The 20,632-nt window shown below is 37.4% G+C and overlaps 1 protein-coding gene across 6 annotated transcripts in view; it reads right to left on the reverse strand.

The window, feature by feature from the left end:
* LOC124153705 (copper-transporting ATPase 1) overlaps positions 1–20,632 on the reverse strand; it is a 99,628-nt gene that overhangs the window by 41,983 nt on the left and 37,013 nt on the right. Inside the window, exon 1 of one of the 6 annotated variants that reach the window (XM_046527031.1) lies at positions 313–412. The exons of the other annotated variants lie outside the window; for them this stretch is intronic. The gene's annotated coding sequence lies outside the window, so the exon portion shown is untranslated. Of the gene's footprint in view, positions 1–312; positions 413–20,632 lie in introns of those variants that run through there. 6 annotated transcript variants of the gene reach the window in all.

The raw sequence follows: 20,632 nt of genomic DNA on the forward strand, positions 1-20,632 counted from the left end.
AAATTCATGTAAATTTCACCGCCGTTCACGAGGCAGGCTCGAAATACTAAACAGATATGAAGGGTTAAAATGACTGTAACCTATTGCACAGAAAATCACAGAAGAATCCATGTGTAAGCTTCAACAAATCAACCGGAAACAAATCCTTAAGCTTTTACTGGCTTCAAATACTCGACTGCGCAAAACCCGAAAGTATTAACTGGCTAGTATAAATAAACGAATAATACCTCAAAGATATTCCTAGCTCTCTATCTTGACTTATTCGTCCGAATTAAATCCCAAAGCATTAACTGGCTTCAAATAGAGACTCACCGCGTCCAATGTCAACGACGCCGCGGGAGAGGAGTCGGCATTCGGCGGAAAAAGACTTGCAGTCGGTGCAGTGGAGGGAAGGCACTAGGCAGATTGGCACTTCCTTCCTTTATCCGAGACTATCTAAGCGTGGCACCACGCTGCTCACTATTCGTCGGCTCAAGGCGACGTTCTCGAGAACGCTTACCACCAAAACGCGATTACGTGAGACTCGCGAAGAGTCACGTTTTGATTACTCACGACAGCGAGGAAAAACCACAACAGAAGCGTCGGATTCCACATTAAGTACAGGTTTACTCTATCTCCTGCCTCCCACACCAATACGAAATTTGTTTGTTGAAAGTTGGCAATGTCAAATATTAAACATGTATCCAAATTCCTCCAAAACCGTGGTCCAAACCAAGGAGACTGTATAGAGGAGGCCCAATTCCATCCTATAGAAGGCTGATTTATGATGCCACTTCGGTCGCATTTTACTCGGTTTTCAAAAATGTCCGTAGCGCGGCGATGAGTGCAATGCGATCCACTTTTTTTCAAATATTTTTCGGTAAAATGCTCGTAATTTCGAGGAATAGCACTGAAAATTTAGGAATTTCATAGGTCACATCATCAGGAATATAAATTTCGGTTAGGACCCCTAGTTTTACCTTATTTCCTCGTGAAATTCGGATCACTTTATCCGTCAGCGACGCAAGTGACGGATTTCGTAAACCCATTTAAATACGCGGTCGGTGAAAACGCATTTAGAGGCCGACTTGAGGATCCTCTTTTGTAATACTCGTGGTCCAAGCCATTGGCCCACACGAGGCTTGGCAGAAGTCCGTAGGACAAATAAAAATATGCCAAACAAAAGATATCTTGACCATGACGGGGTGAATATTTTGCAAGCAATACTCGACGTCATCTGAGAAACAGCTTTACAGAATTACCTATGGATTTATCCAGAGAAAAGGCGCTGATTGAAAGTGAAAAATGATACGAAGTAGTTACGTATGGTAAAGGGTTAGTGAGGCAACGCATGGAAAACGTTTCCGTAATCTTAATGGGCATTCGGGTTTTAACACGGATTTTTCAGAGGAAAAAGTACATTGAAATTATCGAAGTCGATGCGAAGATATTTACTGTTAGGGCATAAATGCGAGATATATACAATAAGGAAAGCGGAAAGAACGATGGTAGAGGCGATGGAAATGAGGGCATGGACGAAAACAATAGCAACCAGCTGAGAAGAACGAAAAAGTAGGAAAAGACATAAAAACATATGACATGTCACAAAAGCCAGAACTAGCCTTAAAGATAGAACTATAATAGATTAAGGATCGTGAAGGGGACTTAGTATTACTTAACCCTTAGAGCGCCCTAAGGGGTATAATAGGGGTACCGCAAACCTCACTGAGTATCGAAAATGAAAAAAAAACGATGACAGATATGCGAAAAATTAACACGAAATTATCAAGAGAGAATACACAATGGTCGCTCAATTGTGAACCCTATTCTGGAAACGGAGAGTCCGATGCAATCATTCAATATCACCATACAATTACATCCAAAGCATATCTTCTATATTATTTCTACTGTATAGATACCTTTTTCTCAAATTATACGCAACCAAACTCTACAAATGAAGTACCAAAATGCACAGAATTTATCAGAGAACATGCGACGGCATATCTTACTTCCTAAACATTGCTATTGTTTCCTAAAATTGGTTATTAAATAATAAAAAAAACTGTAAATATCCCTGACGTTAACGGCGCACAAACTGATACATTTGTTCAGTTGCAACAATATCTCGCATTCTTTAAATAACTTTTATCAAAATGCGGCTGATTCCACATTCAAGTCTCCTGTTGATACGTAAGTATGAGTCATCATGTGTGTTTAACAGAGGATAGTGTAATTACTTCCAATGTTATGTTTAAAGAGGTCCTCTGACCTCAATTTGTACATGAACATTCCAATTAAATTTGTACATAAGACCCTGCCTTTTTTTTCTACATTTTAAAATTAGAAACGCGCCTATCCCTCTGTGGACCTGCATTGAAAAGAGCGGGGGAAGCCCGCTGGGAGCGGGCGCAGCACGCTCGTCATCCAATATCACCATCCAATTAATATAATTCAATATACATTTAACACCCAATAAAACAATTTGACCCGAAACATAATTAACTCTGAGCAAAACCCCGCAGCTATCATCGCGAAAAGCACGGAACCAACAATTTTGGTGGCGCACTTCAAAAACAGTATCCCATCCACGGCGTTCGTTTCAGTTTCCCACGTAGCGGCGCTGTTGGTAATTGATGGCGAAAGAAAATTTTCTTTGATTATGAGAATAGATGGAATTTTTGAGCTACAAAAAGAAATTGGACCTCTAAGACCAGTATATACTCACAGATATATGTGTAATACTGACCCGCCTCGAAGAAAAGAGCGCTTTGGCGGCTTAGGGAGCAGAGGGCTCCTCTCCGAAATCGAATCCATGGCCAACTATGTCCGCACCACAGACACTGGTAACGATCCTGGACCACTCCCACGCGACAATGAAGGTTGTGGATATGTACGCAGTGCGAGAATGGTCGAGATGTACTTCTAGGGAAAAAACCTTTTTCCAACAGTTTCGGGGAATAAAGTCGAAAGAGATAATCGCATATACTGAGTCGTCGTGAGCAGAGCGAAGGAAGCCGCATAATAGTGAAGGATGAAAGGGACCGAGCGCAGGAAGTGGGAGGGGGAAGCAAAGCACACGAAAACAACAACGGTCAGACGAAAATGAGACCGAACTCAGTGCAGCGCGGAAGATCATCCCCAAAAATAGGGAAGAGGGTAATAATAAAAGGCAATTTGTACTTTTCACACTGGTTTGATACTCGGCACCTGTTTCGACGTATTCTACGCATTATGAAGCAAAAGAGGCAGTTGTGATACACATCTTTGTTGTGAGACCGCCTGTTGTCGAGTTGAGACCGGTTGCCGAGTTACCTACGATCGAAACCAAGTTGGCAAGTATTAGACCAGGGTGGAAACTACAAAGTACCTTTTATTATTACTAACATAAGCATAACTTCCACAAAGTGAATTCACTTACTATCAACTACAATAGAGAAGAGGGTATTGTAATTTTACTCTACTTAAGTTAAAGCCACATCTTTGTCAACCACCAATGACGAAAGATCTTATTTCGAGGAACAGATATATCGTAAGTCATTAGAGAGGAATTTCAATTCTAGCTGAATTTAAGGGTGGCATACGGACTATTAATAAAACAGTATTTGCCTTATTTAAAGAGGCATACGAATAGATCCGATTAATAGGTGACTTAATTCAAGACGCGTCTCACTTGCTCTCCTGGTAATAAGCCTCTTAGCACCTCCATTTTAGAATATTCCTCCATTCCTAGCAGCGGCTTGAGTTCGGGAAGACATTGCTTGTCAGCATAACGCCCAGATTTGAATAAGCCGTTAGGTTAACGATCAATGCTGCCTTAATCTTCATAAATTAGATCAATTAATCATGACTCCGCATAACAAAGTCATTTATTTTCGGGACTTATTTGCATTATGTATTCAATGATCAATTTCCAGGTGCATGCAAACATAAATTCTTACCGTACACAATCAATACAAAGATATTGCATCTATTAAGACAAATACTGATATTTTTCCGTGAAAAATATCTCATTAAATAATAATCATATAATTATATTACATCAAAACACAAACGACAACGTATTACTCACAAAACAGTTTGGCCTCCCTAACATTAAGTATGAGAACCCCATAAAAAGAAGCTGATTCATAGCTAGCTAAATGAAAAGTTGATCGCACAATAATTGCTATAAAATTACAGCTGTCTCATACCATTTTCAATCCATACAGCCTAGAGAAAGAAAATGGAAATTTGCGGCGAAACAGGCCGTTGAGAAAACAACAATAATGGAATGCAACACGTGGATGAGTACGTCTTCGCACGATTCCTTGGGTCGATATCAGTGAAAATTCCCACAATCCTATTTGAAGCATTGAAAAACCGAATACATATGTCAAAAATATTTTACTATCTGTCGGGACACTTCGCCGGGCCAAGAGTTTTCAATTATTCTTCCAATAAAGAGTAGACTGCCGAGGGCAAGAGCAAAATTCAAACTTAACCATTTCATTATATCTCCAACGACTGTAATCATTAAAGAACTCATCTCATAGAGTCAGTTAGGTCCTTTGGCCCTATGCATTTTTAAAGTAGTAATATATTTCGAAGACTCTTTGCAACTACTACATGCCCACGGCATTTACCTAGCAGGAAATATTAATGTTCCACACTGTGAGAATTTACTTTACACTAATTAGGAGCCCACAAATGTGAAATCTTGGAAAATGACAATGGCTTTTTCCTGATAAAATTCTAAGTTATGACGTATATTATGCATACTTCCGGACTCAAGTATTGAAAAAAAAACTATAGTGATTTCCATTAGAAATTGGATAAAAATCTTTAACGCGTCACATTTTTCCGGAAAAATACTGCAACAACCACATTTCCTCTTTAGCACAGTAGAGTACAAATATGTACCAATTAATACAAATTAAAAATTAATACAAGTCAAATATGCAGATTATATCATTAAAAGGAGAAATGTTAGTCCGGAATGCGGAGTATAAGCATGAATAACAAATTTTTAAGCCGCCTTACATCATTCCGTAATCTAAGCACACACCGCAAGTAATATGAAAGGGTCACAAGGCGCACAAGACATATTTTGGTCTCTCTATTTAATTCAAATTTCTTGCCTCAGTAGGTTATTCTATTTTCAATAAAATTGCGTACAACTCTATATTTACCGTCATCACAGATTTCTGACAAAAGGACAGCCATCAAATTTCGTTTTTTCTCAGTTTTAGGCTCATGGAAATAGGTTTACAAATAATGGGTATTATCCTTTCATCATCATCATCACTAGTCAACAATCCTAGGATTGGTTTGACGCAACTCTCCACTCAGTTCTCCTATCAGCTAATCTTTTGACACCTACGTATTTATTCTCTTTCACATCCTTCTTTACTTGTTCCATGTATTTTGTTCGGGGTCTTCTTTTTCCGTTCTTTTCATCCACTTGTCCCTTGAAGATTGTCTTCATCAGGCCATCATGTGTTAAGATGCGGCCTACAAGGTTGTTCCGTCTTCTTTTTAAGGTTTTCACGAGGCTTCTCTTCTCTCCTACTTTCTTAGGACTTCGTCATTACTAACTCGGTCGATCCATTTGATCCTCATCATTCTTCTGAAGCACCACATTTCGAAGGCCTCTATCCTTGCCTTCTCCGCTACTGTCATTGCCCATACCTCACTTCCATATTGGAGCATACTCCAAATGTAGGTTCTTATAAATTGTTTCCTTACTTCCATATTTAAGTTTCCCGCTGTAAGCAGGTCTCTCTTTTGGTGGAATACTCTCTTCGCTTGGGCTATTCTGCTAATAATTTATTTCCTACTTCACCAGTGCTTGCTTCCCTATTTTAATGTTAGTCTTGACTTCTTCTCTTCTACTGCATACTAATATCTTGGTTTTCTTTGTGTTTATTTTCAGTTGATATTTACCCATAACCTCAGCCATATTAAACAAAATATTTTTCAAATCCTCCTCTGTTTCTGCTATGACGGCTACGTCATCGGAAAATCTTACCATGCTATTTTTTTCTCCATGGTTATTCAATCCCGAAGCCTTTTCTTCGATTTTATTAATTGCTTTCTCGATGTAGACATCGAGAAAGCAACGACGTTTAAATCGAAAATTGTTCAGAGAATACAGAATAGGCGCCCACGATGCGCTACGTAAGAATTTGCGTTGGCGAGGTGCGTTTGGATGAATTAACTACGATCATATGACATTCCTCGAAAAGATAACGGGGTGAGTACACATAACTGGATTACGACAAGGATATAGTCTGAGGTTTCAGGCGAGATGGAGTGGAAACGTGACATAATGAAAATGAAAAAGCAGGAGCAATTTCCACAATTTTACAAATAAATTGTGTAAAATTGTGGAAATTGCTCCTGCTTTTTCATTTTCATTACGACAAGGAATTGGAGAGCTGAGCATGCATTTGACGAGCGGGGCGCAAATAATGCCCAAGATGTGATGACATACCAAAGCATGCCTAGCAAGAAAATCTGATCTACACAAAGCTAAAAATGATAATTACTAATGAAGCTATTTAAATTACACCCACTACAAGGAGTGCTCCATGCAAGTGACATAATCGAATTGTAACAGTTTCAACTGAATTTACACTAAAATGCATTTAGATAAATTCAATTTCTGGCCATTTTATTATGTCTCTCATTATTGTGGTACGCATACCAATTCCATTCTGGGTTTTTGTATAGATTTTATAATACATTTTGCAGAGATTTCAATAGTGAAGTTAGTAATATGTTACTAATAGGATCATATTCTTTGACAGCACCTCGATGAAACATTTGGAAACGTAGAAGAAAAGTTGATTCACCGTTTGCAAACGTCCAACACGGTATGGCGTCATCAACAGTGAAACCATGAATAGCTTCAGAATAGAATTTATTCGTGTGATCGCTATAACTCATGCAAAATTTCAAAAATGTCAAGTCGGTCGTGGATCGACACTTCAAGTGACCATTGCTCCCACATCATCGAGCCCATCATAATCAACAAAAGAGACCAAACCCAAAAGTTAAGCCGGGAGAATTCCACTCAGGATAAAGCGCCCTCAGCGGAGAAAGTGTAAATACAAAGCCGATTTACGAAACCACTGACGCGGAACGTTGCGATAAAACCAGGAAAAACCAGAAAAACTCGGATAATATATAATCTGCAAGCCTTAAAATGCAGCGGAATACAACAGCGATGGAGAACTTGATCAATAATTTACCACGTATCACACACTTTCAAGCAGTATTAAAGCTAATCCGAACGTGATTCCATGACCATCATTATTATCCTGATGCAACATGCACTTCAAATTTTCAACAATGTGAATTCATCAGTACTTGATACACCACACTTTAAATGAGGAACTTCCATAAAAATGTCATAAATAATATGTACTTTAGTACGCAAACAAAAGTTAGACTCTTCTATGGTCACCCTGGAATTAAATAGTACCACGTCATTGATGTTTACAATTAGCCAATTAGAAAATTATATAAATATATCCAAATATAAGCTACAGATGTATTCCTTTGAGGCGCATTAACGTAGGCTTGTTGAAAATTATATTGTCTTACCATTCAGCATTCTTGATCCATTGCAGCCGTATTATATTTTACAATTTGAATAGAGAAACGACTTAGTTGTCCACGATTCAACTGTCTCGGGTACATAAATACGTCTTGAAGCTATATCCGTCACTTCCGAATAAAAAAATGAAGAAGTTGAGCACGCTAAGCCTTCAAACTTTTGGTGTTTGGTTTTTTAATCAATTTGGATCATATAAAAAAATAATTTTTGCACAATAATGCATCTAAAAGTTAGTTTTATTTAGTAACATATTTATAAGAATTCACTTTAGAAAAATGAAGGTACTTTTGAAACTCAATTTAGTAAAAGTAGAGAAATCAACTCGCAAAAGTTATGCAAAACTTTCCAAAACCATTAGATATTGAGATAAACGAAAAATAATCACTGTTTCATTGACTTCTCTCAAGGTTTAAATGACGAATCGGTTAACTTTAACAAATGAATATAGAAAATTCGGGTAGGGGAAAAGATCTTCTCCGAAACCTGGGAGTAATTATTGCCGTAATATCTGTGAAATGAACTAATACGCTCGATCCTGGAATGCGAGTCGTAAGCAGAAGCGCCGAAAGGCTGATTAGATTGTAGCTCGGGCAGTGAGAGAACAGACCTACCTCAAAAACAGATGAGGAAAGCAGAAATTTATCTCCAAGAAATGAAATTATCACCTCTCAAACCGTTTAACGGGAGGTAAAATGATGAGACGCCGACGAAAAAATGTTTCACCCTACGGCAAAGTTACAAATAGAGCTTGCATCCACACCTCAAATCGTTGAATAGCTCAGTTCGATGGGAAAGCCAGGGCGCATCCTCGAGCCATTCATACATCCATAAATAAATTAAATCAAATAAGTATGAGAAATTGCAGCTTCAACTTTAAAAAACATAAGTGTCGCCGAAACTGAGGAAAAAATCTACCCTCACATCGAGTGAGTCTAAGAAAGGCACTATTTCAAGCGTCAATGGGAGTCAATAGAAGAATTTATACAACGAACGCAGAAATTCGTCGAGAAAAAATCATTTGACTCGATCAAAATTCGAAATTCGATCTCGCGATTGCCCGTACAAACATGAAGTAGTTAAGTTAAATAATGGAAGAATCCCTTGTGACCTAATGTAAGTGAAGAGAACAGAATAACATTCATGACTGATACTATTAAAATGACTTATACCTTTAGAAATAATAATGATCCCGATTCTCCCAAATTTCAAAACAAAAAAAGAGAAATCCACTACTAAACACCGAGATATTCCACAAACATTTCTCTATTCCCCGCCCGGTTTCAAAACATACGCAATATTATCAAAGAGACCACCAAATGTTTTTTTTTATATAAAAGTCAAAACACGAGAATGGAAAATGAAATATTTCGCATCTTAAGCCGACACTCGTGGAATATATTCAATACTAGCGTACAAGTGAGTCCGAATGTGAGGAAAATGCTTATTCGACATGGTGCCCCTGCAAAGTTTTTGTTTTAATTAAAATTCAATAAAAATATAACAAAGAAGGCACACGGGAAAATCCAAATATATTTCATGGAAAACTTGTAACCACAATAGATGTTAAAATGAAGAAGTTATACACGGGAAAATTGATTACACCTGATAGCTGACAAACTTACACTGATCGTATTCATTTGTGAAATTTTAATCCTTTTTTCAACTTAAACTGAATCAAAAAGCACCAAGGACCTCTTGAGTATAAATCATGACTAATTTCTGATTTAAAACTGATTCTAAGCTGGAAATTTTGCCACCTGGGTCCAACATGTAGCATTCAATTCTCCAACTTCACGTACCATCGAAATGACAAGAGAAAACACTTGTAAGTTGGAATAATTTTTCATCTATTACTGATAAATGGTAACTCCTCACCCATATACCCAGAGCGACGATGCGGAAGAAAGTAAAAGAAGAAGGACGACAAGAAATAATCACACAAATAATTTCAAAATACCCCGCTTGAAAACTCTGCCGAATGTTTTCAACGTTTTCCATAGGAAGTAATTTTATACAAAAATAGTTGTCGTTTCTATAAAACGGAGATCTCATCTAAGGATTTGTTGGAAAATTAGGTTTCTATTACATAAAAATGGCATACGGAGTTGCTTTTCGAAGGATTTGAACTGGACACTCATAAGAACCTTCGATTGGAGTTCTATAGAATTTCCTTTGTGCAATTCTGTAAAAATAATGTCAAGCAAACTCTAGAGATTTTAAAAACAGGGGAGAAACGAAAAATATTCAGAAAACTATTTATCAACTTACGAAAACAAAATGAAGGTCGAAGACTGCATGGTGAGCCGAAAACTGACACAAACAGCGAAATGACGGAAAAAGTAAATCAATGGTAGAGAAAAAACGAACTATGCTAGCACAGGGTAAAACCACTTTTCGACTGTTCGTTCGACACAACGCAATTAACCAAATCGCGGAAAGCAGATGTTAGAACTTGGGAGAGGGAAAAATGGAGGGGAGAAGGCTAATTGCACCAGAGAAGGAGCGAAGGGTGGAGTGAGGAGAAGTAGAATGGAAGGTATAGGGATGGGAAGACCCTTAGAGACTGACTGATGCTAAGATCTGGATTCTGGTAAAATTTTTAGTAAATTACATCAGCAGCCACGGCTGCCCAAACAGGTGAGCTGTATGCCGGGAAAAGGGAAACAAAACATTTTTGAGGTAGTAAGAAAAAAGTTGGAGGTATAGGGCTACTTTCGAAATGCGTATTACACATCGGCGGGTCAAGGAGGAGGCCATGAGCATTGGGGTTGGACACCCCAGTCAACAGGTGTCCCAAATCTAAAAATTGGTTCGCTACAGGGATATCACACCTTATTTCAGATTTTTCATACCTTCATTATGATTAGTTTTAATATAGCTCAAAATAGTCGTCATGAATTCTTCCTCCCTGGGACTGAGGAGATTTTTCCCCCTTCCTTTTGCGAAATATGACCCTTTCACGAACAATAACGTCTCCTGTGAATACTACATTCCAACTTTACAATATTTTTCAAGATTCTCTTCCGAGAAAACACATCTGCTTCCGAAGAAATGATCTGGATCGGTAGCTGTCGATAAATATTTGTAATGATGCAAAACTTTGAGGGCTACTGCAATGATGAGAGTTGGTAAAATGCATTTCCCTTGCTCGATACGTGATGAATTATTCAAACGTGGGGTTATAGGAACTTTCAAAAGATTTTTTTCCATCCAATAGAAAGTAATGCCAAACCAGGCGTCACCGGGGATCCAGTTTTCGCCAATGCGTCTCGATTTGCAGTTACGACTCCGTGAATTTGACGACGTGAGACTAGGCATGGAGACTGCGATAAACAAACTAATTGAGATAGGTATTCTGTGAAACACGTGCACACATAATATATACTACTTAAGTAACATCAAAGCAACAATTTTTGTTTATGGTATTGGGTATATTTATTTACATGATGTGTTGCAAAACTCTGCAGCTGTACTGCGCACAACAAAATTCCGGAGTGGCAGGATTACCGTCGTGAAAACTGAAAGCTCTAAGCTCTAAAAACTTTCTGTATTTTAGGAGAAGAAATTTAGCAACAGACAAATTTAACAGTATAAACAATTATGATGTATGGCTGTATTACGCAAAATGTGTACACTTAAGACAATTTATCACACTGATGCATAATTAGTAACAAAATAAATTTGAATTTATTTTAATTTTCTGCATAATTAACTTCATTTTTAAGTGAATTTTAATTCACACGAGATTGGTGTCCTCATCACACCATAGACTAATCAACTCGCAAAATAAATGCCAAAATAACTGTACACAAACTCAACGAATAATCACGAATATTCGAAGGTCCACGTTTATTCCACCAGCCGCGGAGAGATAAAATATTATTATTCTATTCGCTTCTGGAGATTATTCATACAATTAGAAATAGATTTCACGCCATATTCATTCGTTATAAATGTATTATCTATCCATATTTACTACTGACAGAAAACAAGGGATGGTATGACACTGCTCATATACTAATTCCTAAACACCTGCTAAAGAGCAGGCAAAAACTGCCATTAGACGAAGACATACGAAGTGAGCCTTATCATACCGAGGGGTAAACATCGCATATGAGGGCATACAAAACTCACATCCGCTATGAAGATTAGTTGAGTTTAATGCCTAGAAAACATTAAGAGGTACTTAATTTTACCTTATCCTCTTTCCAAACTAACCCATCATCAGCAATAATAATATCATGAGCAATGGATTAAAAGTCATCACGAATTATCATTGTTAAAAATATTGAACGAGAGAGACACTCAATTGTGACATAATTGAAATGAAATCGAATGAATTGAAATGGGACAAAATTGCCCCGTATGATGTTCTAGCGTCAAGTTAGATTAAATAGAATACGAGTGAAAAACTAAAATGAGAGCAAACAAATAGTTAAATAGCACATCATTGTATTACACTTCTTACTGCAGAGAAATAGCTTCTCTTCCATCACAAGCAAGCTTTATAACCCAGAAAATTTCATAGACGAGGTGATCATTTCATCAACTTGGGGAACACAAAACATAAAATATGAATATAAAATATTGACAAAGTAAACACGTAGCCTAGCTAACCCTAAAAGTTATTGAGTCGCAAAATAAAATTAAGTTCATCGGAAATTGAAACTTGATTTAATGTCTGCAAAAAGCGTTGTGCTTCGTACACTACAGTAACAATGCATATGAACGCGTCAGACGAATGAACTAAAAAGGGGATAATCACCACTATAGAAAAGCAAGCAGCAGCATAAAATGAATAGCCATGAGTTTTGCTTCACTTCTCGTAAGATTCTCAGACCAAGTGAGGGAGTTGGGACGACATGAAACTCGCATCAGAAATCTTGAGACGAGACGTAAAGAATGCGAAGAACACACGCATCAAGCGACTGCATTGTTTTAAAACGAATTAGCATCCGAGCGATGACAATCGCATTGCACGCAGAGCCCAGCGTCTAGTCAGTTGTGGACGCAATGAAACAATTTCCCACGTCTCCCAAGCTACAGAATACTGGGGTGGTATAATTATTTCAATATTTCCGGTGAATTTGAATACAATATAAGTTTGAATTTTATTTTGCAATACTGCTTTTACATCATCCTTGGTATCACACAGGAATATTCTATCAGTCATAGATAAGGATTGATCAATGTAGACCACAAATCCTAGGGTAGTTTTTCGAGGTTGTACAGGAAATTCAGGGCATGACAAGTTAAATTCAAAATACAACAAAAAATGAAAAACATTCAAATATTTTTCAAGAAGAATCAAAATATTTTTCCGTGACCTCTCGCTATTTGATCCTCAGTTTTTTTTGGAGAATTGAGCTCCGATTAGCCACGAGAAAATGATGGAAATGCATGAAAATGGCGTCATCAAGCATTTCAGAAACGTTGAAGAGAATGCAGGAAGTGTAGCACGCGATACCACCGTATCATACAATTTTCAAAGACTTCAATATACTGACCAAGGAACATGAATTCCAAAGCGCGTAGGGTTATGATGACAAAACCCTAAAACTCTATGCATAACGTTGAGTGAGGTCTACAAAGAATTACGAATTTTTTCTAGTGAAATTACAATGTCATGCGCTTTAAACTGGCAATAGCTAAAAGAAAGAATATTTAACAACCTTTCCACGGGTTTATTCATCAATTATGAGTAAATACAACTTTTAATCCACAAAAGACGTAGGGATATATTTAATCACGAAAAATATAAGAGATTTTATCACCAAAAACTTAAAAAGATTAATGTTTAAAAACCTGTGGGATTTACAATTTTTCACAGTTCTATAGACCTACAGAGCTGTATAATGGCACTCGTATTGTTACTGTGTAAAATTCTCCAGCATATCACACAGAAATTACAGTGATGTAACAGACATCACGCAGATATTTGATGATCCCAGACAGAAATTTGCGTCGTACAAATATTATGTGACAACTAGAACCGCGCATTGTCCACATCCGTATATCTCTGTATAAGGATCACGAAAGATTTTTCTATAAGAAAAGTGTATAAAAATTAAAACTCCCAGAACCACAATTTCTTAGCGCTATATTATGCCCAATCCACCACGCAGTGATTCTTTTCTTTCTGAAAATAGTTGATAAATTAGGAAGACCAAAACAGTCAAAACGGATTATTTTTTTTCACTCTGATGACAAGAATGATAACACGGGAAAAATCTCACGATGAATTTTTAAAATAATTTCTATTCTAAATCTTCACGCAGTCTTGACATATTCAACGCTGATTATGTCGCAATTAAAGTTTACGCGGATAATTCTCACGTAAAAAATAATTTCAGATTGATACCGCGTGATTGACAGTATAATTTCGTATCACTGAAATCACTCGTTTAGCTTTTTACAAAAATTCCAATAGCCTCAAACAATATTTTAATGAAGCAAAATTTAAAACCAGTACTTTAATAACACCTGATAACATTGGATATCAAGATGAGACTACAGTGGTTTAAAAAAACGAAAAAAAATTCTATTTTGATTTCCCAGGGATTCGAATAATTGTCTCAACGAAAGATTACAAACGAAAACGTACTCCATTTTAATCGTGACACTATCGTTCCTCGTGAGAATGAACATACTTCCGTTGACAAAGCCAGGAAACAGGAAGTTCGCGTCGCCAGCTATCCTCTCGCATGGTGTATACCTAACTAATGAACTCCACTGTGACGAGTCCAAATCAATGAAAATTAACGCAGGAAGAATACTCAAGCGAAAAGAAAATACCTGAGGACGAAAAATTAGTTGAGTAAATCCTTCGGTTTATTCAAGCTTAACAAGATCAAACTGGCACATTCATTCAGTAAAAGATAAACAACTGGAAATTATTGTAATCCTATCCTGTTTATTGGTTCAAAAAGCATTGAAAACACTAAGATTGGTTTAAATAAACAGTGTCTTTCTGTAAAGCATTACCGCAGATACATATTGACACAATGATAACGATACAGGGGTTGAAAGCGTAGTCATAGCTTTCTTAAGTATTTCATGAAGGTAAACAGAGTGGAAAATTTTATAGTATTATTTTATACAACACTTAATGTCCCTAACATCCCAAGCATTTACAATTTACGTAATTACCAAAGATTTTCGCGCACCACAACTTAGAGGAACTCCCTAATATGTGACTATACTATATAGTGGTACTGGCCTTATTATGCATAGCATCATGGCAGATAACAATTTTATTTCACCAAAAAGCACTACTTGTAGACATAAAAATAATGACGATAAGTCTATTCTAAATTTCTCCAGGTCTAAAAGACTGAAGCATAAGAACGATGAGATATTACAAGACTCGACACCTAATTAAATAATTAACTTAACATTCGTTTAATTAAATCGATAAACATTATTATTCCTTGAAGAGGAGAACATAAAATAGATCCGAAGAGAATGCAGCGGTTAGGCTCTTAGGATAGAGGTTTACTTATTTCATATTCACTCTTTTACTTTTCGTTTGATAAGCAATAAAAGGATTCCGAGGGGGAGAGTTACCTGAATAGTTTCAAAGCCGGTAGTACAAATTAAGGGCAAACGAAAGGAAAAGGGAGATAAGAGAAAATAAACAAAAAAAGGAACAGACAAAAACTGAAATAGGATTTGGTGGTGTAGAAATTCAACATGGCTTTTTAAAGCATTGAAAGCTGCGCAGAGGAAAAGAATTTCCTTACCTATTTTTTTATGCTTGGGCTAATAGTTATCTTAGTTACTTCGGGGACCTTCACCTGAAGACGGCAGGTGGAAGGGGAAAATGTTGTCAACCTACGACAAACAATACGGCGGAGACCCTAAAGATGGATAGATCAATGAATCAAGAACGCCACGGAAGACTAACAATAAGAGACAACATGATATCTATCAGTCAGCTTTCCTCTCCGAGTATTTCATGTTGCCTAAGCTCCGAGGATGTTTCCAGCCCTTCCAATATTTTTCTCCATTCACCTCATTTCGCATGAGGTGCTTCTCTAAGCTCCACAAATGAAAGTTAAAAAATAACAACACTCAAAATTTTGATTCCTAAATTGATCCAACAGGTACTTCAAATTTACTTAAACACGCGGGGGAGCCTTACGCGGTCGGAGGATGATGAACCGTGCCTGCGTCCGACAAAAAGATTACTTGCATTGCGGACACGTGTTTTGACGCTATCATGAATATGGCATGTGATGTGCGTCCTCATGAGCTCAAGAGCGATCCAGCAGAACACACTCCTCCCGCTTTTCGCTATCTGAGGAGGAGGGGGTGACAGCGACATATACGAACGATGGCACAGCAAGAGCCCTCTGTACGTGACTCACGACACTACTCCCTCTCTTTGTAACGCATTATTTGGCTACCAGAGGACTCTCGAGCACAGAACTTTCTCGGTGCGAATTCAAATTTTGCGCCCAAATTTTGGATTGCCATAAGAAAGCATGAATTGGGACATCCAAACGCAGGTGTTGACATCTGCTGGGCACGAAACCAATTAAAAACAAGAGAAATTTGAAATGATTTGAACAAATGTTGAACGAGACCCGTCACATTCCACATTGTTTACCATAAATATTGTATACATTTAGCGGTAGTTTTTGTCGATTTGAAAACTTGACACTAACTTGTATGAGGATTATCTAGCTCCAGATTTGAATGCTCGCTCTTCTTAGGTTTCGCTGAGATTTTAAGGCCTGCTTGTTTAGATTTTATATCGATGTTTAGAAAGCAATATACTATCTTTGTTAATGTTTTCGAGCAAGTGATTTTGAGTTTTGGATGTCGGAGAAGAACATTTTCTCATACTTGGAGCAGTGGCGTAGAGTTTGGAGGTCTAAAACCAGGGGGGGGGGGGGGGCTGGGAGAAATTTTTTGAAAAATAGGGTACTAAGTAGAGAGTTAAAAACTTAATTTTGACACTTTTCATGATGGGAAAAACTTAATTTTTCAAAAAAAATATTTGCAAATTCAGATTTTTCAATATAATGTTTTCTTTTATGATGAATCAAAGTAATTGTATTTTTATATTTCGGGGGGGGTGGGGGGGGCTTCCGGACCCCCCCGGAGTACCCTTGGCAACCTTTTTGTTTCAGTAGTAGCAAAGTAGCTGTTTTTTTAATTCGTAGCTTAAGTTCAATTAAAGTTTTTCATGTTTCTCTATTACGTAGGAGCTCATTTTGTTTCGTAAGTACAAAATACTTCACCTCGTTGAGAGCCATTTTGCACTTCTGCACACTGATTTCTTCCTAAAGAAGGTCTCCCCGCTTTGAAAGGATGCACTCGTTGATGCCTAAATCTGGCGGCCAAAATGGGTGCCGAAATTCTCTCCCTCATGCTGTCAACGAATTGGGACACCCTTCCAAGATGGCGTCCTGTCCAAATCCTGAGATTTGGGTGCCCATATGATCTTCAAAGTCGCGATTCGGCCAATTGGGACACGGCTTGAATACTTCCTCCAGACCTTTCAGCCCTTTCCTCCTTTCCATCTGTATTCGCTTTATTTTTAATGAAAGCGAAAACTTTGTACCTCCAACAAGGCAAAAACAAATGCTTCCCCAAACTTTATAACTTTTGGGGCATTTTATTCAAATTTATGAATGAGGTGCGGGGTCACTATCTTGGATATTTAAAAAAAGTCAGTCCCCACTCTTCTCCTTCCCGAGGAAGACCGATAAACTGTAGAACATTTGAATGTACCCATGTCACGTGTGAATGTTTATTTTATTTGTGGCCTCTAATGGCATTTTGATGAATTTAAGGCCATAAAAAAGGCCATTCCGGCGAACACGGGGAAAACAGTGAATTTTGAAATGACTATATAATCTGGGCAATGGGGAGAAGAAAATGTTGAAAACGCCTGTATTTAAGGGAGACTTCTTCATTACATTCCCTAATTTGCAAGAAAAATCGTTAAGTTGGACGGGAAGCGTAATATATGATTTGTTTAAAATCACAAATTTGAGTAAACTTTGACAATTTTTTGGTCATTGAATGTGATACACGAACAAAAATCAACTGTATATGTATTATTTAGACATGTAAGTGACACTGCATTTCAAATTACCTCCAATATTGTAAGTTTCCTATTGATACAACTTAGAAGAGTAAACGTGAAATTTTTACATAATAAAAGATACAATATCTCAATATTTTTCTCAAAAGAGACATTATTCAGATTTTGGCAACATTTCCAAACTCCCCCATGAAATTTACCAAAATCGGATGACAAATAAGAGCAAAAAGTCAACATTAGGGCTCGTAAGCTAAGTGGGAAATGTTTTTATAGTATGTATCCTATGATTTTTTCAAGTTTGTATGCAACTCGCGTTAGCCAAAATAACTAAATAGTTACACGCATTCCGTTCCGAATAAATAAGTAATACAAGTTTTCCGTTAGTAAGCAGTCAGTTACATTTACGTTTATTTAGGACAATATATGATATAATTTGTACGATAAAAACGTAGCACTAACATACTCCACCACTAACGTGCGATGCTGCCAAACCTCTTTTTATCTTACAGCGAAAGAAAATATAAAAAGCGTCCACTACATGTATTTTCCATTTTTCAAATATCAAGTTTCAGGAAACTTGGGCATTTCCATACATTTTGATACACGATTAAATTGCATGTGGTGTGACATGGTATAGGGAGGAGGCGACAGCTGAGGTTATTCGCGCCATGTAAGAAAGTGTAGTGAAGGAGAGGACCCGGCATCGCCATTGGCCTGCTCTTAACAAGAGGCGCCAAGGCTTAACATCCTCTCCGATGGACACTGTGCTGTGTATCACGTGCTCTCCACATAGCACTCAAGCAATGATGTGGCATTCTCTGAAAAATCTCCCCTCCGGGATTTGAACCAGGACCCACAGGGTGATAAGCCAACGCTGAAGTCACCACACCAGCCCGATCCCGAAACTTCACATGGTTTTTTCACTTCACAGTAATCTAATGTACATAAAATTGTACATTAGAATTAAATTAAAAATGGCTTTAACGTTTCTAGCAACTCCAGGCTCAAATCTTTCGAGGAGACACGAGTAACGCCCGCTGAATCGCAGCCCTCGATATTTTCACAGCAAGAATGAAATTATTTATTAGAAATAACTGAACAATAGATTTAACGCGTCTATAGCAACTCCAAACATGCATCTTTCAAGGAGACACGAGTTACGACCACTGAATCACAGCCCTCGATATTTTAACAGAGTGACAGCTACGTGGCAAGCACGCATACTAAATCAGGGAATGATCAAACGAACATTTACCGAAGCGGGAGGAAAATCGACGAGAATGAAAAGAAAAACTCTTCCCTCTACGTAAAAATCCTTGAGGAAAGAACGGCTTGAGAGGTATTCTCTCGCTGTTCAGCTGTTGAGGGCTGAGGGAGAAAGGCTAAGTTGTAACGTCTACGGTGCCGGATATGGTAAGGAGAAGAGAAAGGCAGCGACTTGAACTGCGAAGGAATTGAAAGGAAGAGTGCGAGACGACTGGGCGGGTCGAGGAGTGGGGAGAGTGAGAGGGGTGAGGGATGAGGGGGATGCGGGAGGGAGATCGAAAGGGGGATGACGGAATACGCGGAAACGTCAACCCATATGATTTCAGCAGGCACAAGCAACTGCTTTAAAGACAGCATTCCATTCTTACGCGAGATGTGTTACAGTATAACTTGGTTTTAGAATAACCACAAAATTATGGACGTTATATCCGAGTAACACTATGAAATGGTTATATAACTGATTTATCAATGACACAGGAGCAATAAAAAGCTAAGATTTTTCATGAAATACATACTTAAATGAGATTATTGGTGCAAATAAAACTAAATTTATGAGTAATAATTTTGTGCTATTTAAATTTTATGCAAAAAGTCAACAAAATGAAGTGTTTTTATGCAACGAATAGTATATTATGTTTAAGTAAAGGCATAATACAGTATGTTAATAAAAATTCAAAACTTACAAGCACTTTTAAATGAAGCCCTACGGCTGAAATAAATCTGTAACTTTCTTTAGGATAGTCTTTTGTTGCAAGGAGCTGATTCTTTTGACGTTATATACGAGCTTTTGGAATCTATTGACGATAAATCCGAGGTTTTATCAATGCTCACGCTTTATGTATGGCGAGGCTTAGGAATGAGCGTCGTTATGTCCGTATTGACGTTACGGCCGAGGCCGTAATAACCAAGCTGCATTGTATAACATACATAGCCTCACCGAGTCAAAAAACAGCTAGACAACTGCATATAAGATGAGTTCAACTGTGTTTGGTTAGATATGGTGGAACAGCATGCTGAAAAAATTATAAAACTTGTTGTACTTTCCACTGGTTTATTAATAATAACAACGTGTTTGGACGCTTATAGTCATCATGTCAAATAGGAATGACTCACTTGTTATTTCTATTTGACCAGATGACGACGCTAGGCGTCGAAACGCGCTGTTGTTATCATTAATAAACCAGTGGGCAATAAACAATTTTATCATTTTATTTTGCATATACGACAGTCAAATAAAAATGGAGAATTCTCAACAGAATAAAAATTACGATGGAGATTAAGAACGGAGTAAAAATATATTTGAAAATTTCTATTCGCTTTGAAATAAGTCCGATTTTCCATGATAGAACACGACCCCATATTAACTAAAATAGATTTTTCAATACTAAAGTTTGTATTTGGGTTATTTGGTTATTATTACCCACAAAAATTAAGTACTATCAACATAAGATTTTTCGATGCAAGACACTAAACGCCAATTTTATGCACATAATATTTTTATTCGTTGTTGGCTTGGTCTTTCCCCAACTTGGGGAAATTTCATCATATTCGTTAGGCAGATAAACATGAATTTCAAGAAGCATTTGATAAATCAAAGAAGTACATTCACCTTTGGTGAACGACAATTTTATAGGAATGAAGGACATTAAAACTGTGACTTCACACTAGGAATGTTTCCCTTAGGGCCTAAAATTTACCACTATCCTTTATTTTCAGAAGAATAACCAATT

This window comes from Ischnura elegans, chromosome 2, assembly GCF_921293095.1.
Source record: "Ischnura elegans chromosome 2, ioIscEleg1.1, whole genome shotgun sequence".
Taxonomy (NCBI): domain Eukaryota; kingdom Metazoa; phylum Arthropoda; class Insecta; order Odonata; family Coenagrionidae; genus Ischnura; species Ischnura elegans.